Source organism: Sardina pilchardus, chromosome 15 (assembly GCF_963854185.1).
Source record: "Sardina pilchardus chromosome 15, fSarPil1.1, whole genome shotgun sequence".
NCBI classification, from domain to species: domain Eukaryota; kingdom Metazoa; phylum Chordata; class Actinopteri; order Clupeiformes; family Clupeidae; genus Sardina; species Sardina pilchardus.
The window spans coordinates 29409930-29414929 of record NC_085008.1 but is presented as its reverse complement, the minus strand read 5'-3'; the positions used below and the strand labels follow the sequence as shown (position 1 = coordinate 29414929).

At 53.1% G+C, this 5000-nt stretch overlaps 1 protein-coding gene across 1 annotated transcript in view; it reads left to right on the top strand.

Moving 5' to 3' along the window:
• LOC134102253 (breast cancer anti-estrogen resistance protein 3 homolog) overlaps nucleotides 1-5000 on the top strand; it is a 97125-nt gene that overhangs the window by 20659 nt on the left and 71466 nt on the right. The window lies entirely within an intron of this gene.

Here is a 5000-nt window from a genome sequence, read left to right as displayed (position 1 = left end):
GTGGGGGTAGAGGGGACGCATTCACTCCCAAAACCTCTGTTGATCCACACATGGACTAATCTGGTCCTGCTACCCCCGTTTTCGCTCACTCAGGGCCGTCTGGAGAGATGAGAGAGAGAGAGAGAGAGAGAATGCTGCTGCTCATATTTTAAAAACACAGCAGAGAGCTAGGGTTATCCGGTGTGTGTGTGTGCGAAAGAAAGATAAATATATCTGCTGTTTCCCTCCAAGAATCACAGGGCTGAGAAAACACCACCTCCCTTATCGTCCTCATTAGGGCCGTCTGGACTGCTGGCCGTCCCCCTGTCCAGCCTTGTCGTGCTGCCCCTCGAGGGCTGTGTGTGTGGGGTAGCTGGTCGTGCTGGCCATCGAGGGCTGTGTGTGTGTGGGGTAGCTGGTCGTGCTGGCCATCGAGGGCTGTGTGTGTGTGGGGTAGCTGGTCATGCTGCCCATCGAGGGCTGTGAGTGTGGGGTAGCTGGTCGTGCTGGCCATCGAGGGCTGTCTGTGTGGGGTAGTTGGTCATGCTGCCCATCGAGGGCTGTGTGTGTGGGGTAGCTGGTCGTGCTGCCCATCGAGGGCTGTGTGTGTGTGGGGTAGTTGGTCGTGCTGGCCATCGAGGGCTGTGTGTGTGTGGGGTAGCTGGTCATGCTGCCCATCGAGGGCTGTGAGTGTGGGGTAGCTGGTCGTGCTGGCCATCGAGGGCTGTCTGTGTGGGGTAGTTGGTCGTGCTGCCCCTCGAAGGCTGTGTGTGTGGGGTAGCTGGTCGTGCTGCCCATCGAGGGCTGTCTGTGTGGGGTAGCTGGTCGTGCTGGCCATCGAGGGCTGTGTGTGTGGGGTAGTTGGACGTGCTGCCCATCGAGGGCTGTCTGTGTGGGGTAGTTGGTCGTGCTGCCCCTCGAGGGCTGTGTGTGTGGGGTAGCTGGTCGTGCTGGCCATCGAGGGCTGTGTGTGTGGGGTAGCTGGTCGTGCTGGCCATCGAGGGCTGTCTGTGTGGGGTAGTTGGTCATGCTGCCCCTCGAAGGCTGTGTGTGTGGGGTAGCTGGTCGTGCTGGCCATCGAGCGCTGTGTGTGTGGGGTAGCTGGTCGTGCTGCCCATCGAGGGCTGTGTGTGTGTGGGGTAGTTGGTCATGCTGCCCCTCGAGGGCTGTGTGTGTGGGGTAGCTGGTCGTGCTGGCCATCGAGGGCTGTGTGTGTGGGGTAGCTGGTCGTGCTGGCCATCGAGGGCTGTGTGTGTGGGGTAGTTGGTCATGCTGCCCCTCGAGGGCTGTGTGTGTGGGGTAGTTGGTCATGCTGCCCATCGAGGGCTGTGTGTGTGGGGTAGTTGGTCATGCTGCCCCTCGAGGGCTGTGTGTGTGGGGTAGTTGGTCATGCTGCCCATCGAGGGCTGTGTGTGTGTGGGGTAGTTGGTCATGCTGCCCATCGAGGGCTGTGTGTGTGGGGTAGTTGGTCATGCTGCCCATCGAGGGCTGTGTGTGTGTGGGGTAGTTGGTCATGCTGCCCATCGAGGGCTGTGTGTGTGTGGGGTAGTTGGTCATGCTGCCCATCGAGGGCTGTCTGTGTGGGGTAGTTGGTCATGCTGCCCCTCGAAGGCTGTGTGTGTGGGGTAGCTGGTCGTGCTGCCCCTCGAGGGCTGTGTGTGTGGGGTAGTTGGTCATGCTGCCCCTCGAGGGCTGTGTGTGTGGGGTAGCTGGTCGTGCTGGCCATCGAGGGCTGTGTGTGTGGGGTAGCTGGCCGTGCTGGCCATCGAGGGCTGTGTGTGTGTGGGGTAGTTGGTCCTGCTGCCCCTCGAGGGCTGTGTGTGTGGGGTAGCTGGTCGTGCTGGCCATCGAGGGCTGTGTGTGTGGGGTAGCTGGTCATGCTGCCCATCGAGGGCTGTGTGTGTGGGGTAGCTGGTCGTGCTGCCCATCGAGGGCTGTCTGTGTGGGGTAGTTGGTCATGCTGCCCCTCGAGGGCTGTGTGTGTGGGGTAGCTGGTCGTGCTGGCCATCGAGGGCTGTGTGTGTGTGGGGTAGTTGGTCATGCTGCCCATCGAGGGCTGTGTGTGTGAGGTAGCTGGTCATGCTGCCCATCGAGGGCTGTGTGTGTGAGGTAGCTGGTCGTGCCATCGAGGGCTGTGTGTGTGGGGTAGCTAGCACAGCTGAGGGGTGTTGGTGCTCAGCAGCGATCACTCATCTAATGGTTATAGTTTGCATGTAAAGTGGGGCTTAGTGAGGTTCCCCCCTTCACTGTAAAGTGCTTTAGGTGCCTTGAAAAGTGCAAAATGTGATGTGTGGTGTTTATTTATTTACCTTTTGCCACTCTATGTCTCTTATTTCACTGTGGCTTGGATGACATTCCTCACTTGTAAGTGAGTTTGGACAACAGTAACAGCTACAATAATTATATATTATATATGTATATATATAATTATATATTATATATATAATAATAATTAATAAATGTTAATGTGTAATGTATTCATCACTCTGTGAACTAGAGCAGTGCTACATGTCAAACCAGGAAATAGGTCTCAACATTTCTCCATGGGTCAGTTGTAGTCCATTAGATGTGTTACAGCTATGAATAAGAAACACAAGGACGTGTGCGTGGGGTGATCAACACAAACACGTTTCACTATACCCACACAGTAACCCTGTCATTATTATGGGAGGTGACCGCATGGGTGTGGATGCATAAAAGCCTGCAGATGAAAGGTGTTGAGGGGTGAGAGACAGTTCTGACACACTAGACTGTGGTGATGCAGTTGTTTTGCAAGTGTGTGGAGGACTGTGGTTGAGCATGTGGTCAGAGATGATCAGACTTCTGGCTTTTGCATAATCCTCCTTACTGACCATAGGGCCACATGGGCCTATGGTGTGGTGTTTTTTAGGAGCAGGTCAGTTTAGGTCAGTTTAGCCCTAGTGTACCCGATTCTGTGCAGGACAGGACTGCTAATAAAAGGTGTTTTCTCACAGAGCGAGTTTTTTTTTTTTTCTCACACTTGATATAGTATGATGTTGTTTTGTATGATGATGTTGTTTTGTAAGTGTGTGGAGGGCTGTGGCTGAGTTTGCGATGAGATGAGATGAGCAAGTCTCTGGCTCTGGTGTGGTTCTTCTGCCTCTCTGACCGCAGAGCCACAGTCTGCTGGTGTTGTTTAGGGACAGGTCAGTCTGTTTCCTGCTGGCGTATTGCAGGATAGTCTGTCACTGGAAGGTGCAGTGGGTTGAGAAATGGGTCTGTCTCTCTGGATTATTGTGTGTTTACTAGTTTTTCTGGATGATGGTGTGTTTACTAGTTTGTCGGTGTGTGGTGGACTGTGGCTGGTCAGGCTGCCAGAAATGAGCTGACCTCGGGCTGAAGCATTGTTCTGAAACTTGTGTGGTCATCGTTTTGGGTCAAACATGCTTCTACTTCTGGTGTGGTTAGGGGGTGTGGGTCAAGCATGGTTCTGCGCCTGCTGTGGCTGTCGTTCTGGGTCCTGCATGGTCCTGCATCTGGTGTGGTTATCGTTTTGGGTCAAGCATAGTTCTGGTTGTAACATAGCTCTGGCTCTGGCTGGTTCAGGTTCTGCTTGTGGTGTCCCCACTATTGATGTTTTGTAGTAGCTACCCAGACAGGAGCTTCTGCTGATGACAGGATGAATGGATCTGTTCGCCCCTATCAGGAATGAGCTCACATTAGCGTTATCAGCTAACCTAATAGCAACTTAGTTTTTTGGCAATGGGAAATTGCATTGCAACCAACAAAGTTGCCAACTTAGTGGAAATTGCATTGCAACCACAACTTAGTTAGCAACTACTGTATGGTTTTGGGAAATGCACCCTAGAGCTGTACATCTACACTGTTACATTGACAACAAAGAGTGTTGTGTTTTGCTTTCGTCCTTTTTTGAAATGGAGATGAGAGAAGACAAAGGCCAGCTGTTCCTCAAGGTGCTCTCCTGAACAAGCCGGTGAAACAGTGCAGCGGCACATCCTCTCCAGGAGCTCAGCTGCAAGTCATGAAGGGGTGATAACGTCCCTCGGTAGCGTTTAGGGATTAGTGTGATGAGAAGGGACCTATCATCGTCCTCATCAGGCCGCTTTGGAACAACAGTGACGGAACACACAGCAGCACACTCACTCATTTACTGTAAACACAGGCTGTGTCGTGCACAGACTTGCTTCCTCTTGTACCACACACACTCACACACACTTCTCAAACCCTCTCCCTCCCCTGTCCCACCACCAACCCAAATTCTGTAGGCTCCCTGCTTGTTTGTGTGTCAGTGTGTGAATGCATATGGACATGGAGTTTGTGTGTGTGTGTGTGTGTGTGTGTGTGTGTGTGTGTGTGTGTGTGTGTGTGTGTGTGTGTGTGTCTGTGTGTGTGTGTGTGTGTGTGTGTGTGTGTATGTGCTTATGTGTGTGGAAAGGGGTCGACACGTGGAGGTCCACCTGGTGATTATAGGTCTCTTGACTCTGACACGGGTCCCGTGATGGCCGTCCCCCCCTGTATGTGTGTGTGTGTGTGTATGTGTGTGTGTGAGAGAGAGTGTGTGTGTGTGTGTGAGAGAGGGGGGATGGGACACGTGGAGGTCCACCTGGTGATTATAGGTTTCTTGACTCTGACACGGGCCCTGTGGAAGGCCGTCTTACCCTGTGTGTGTGTGTGTGTGTGTGTGTGTGTGTGTGTGTATGGACAGCCGTCCTCCCCCTGAGGCTCCAGCCCACCGTATGTAATTAAGTCTTAAAGCCGTGTAAGCCCTGGGATGGATTTCAAGCAGGCTGCTGCTTGTTTCGCTGGTTTGACTATGTAGCGCTACAGCATCTTTCTGCTAGCTATTTAGCGCTGTAGAATCTTTCTGCTAACTATGTAGCGTTGCAGCATCTCTCTGCTAGCTATTAGGCGCAGCAGCATCTTTCTCCTATGCCGTGTTGTACGTGCAACGTGTACCTACAACGTCTCTCAGCTAGCTATGTAGCGTTGCAGCATGTCTGAGCTATGTAGCGCTGCAGCATGTCTGAGCTATGTTTTGC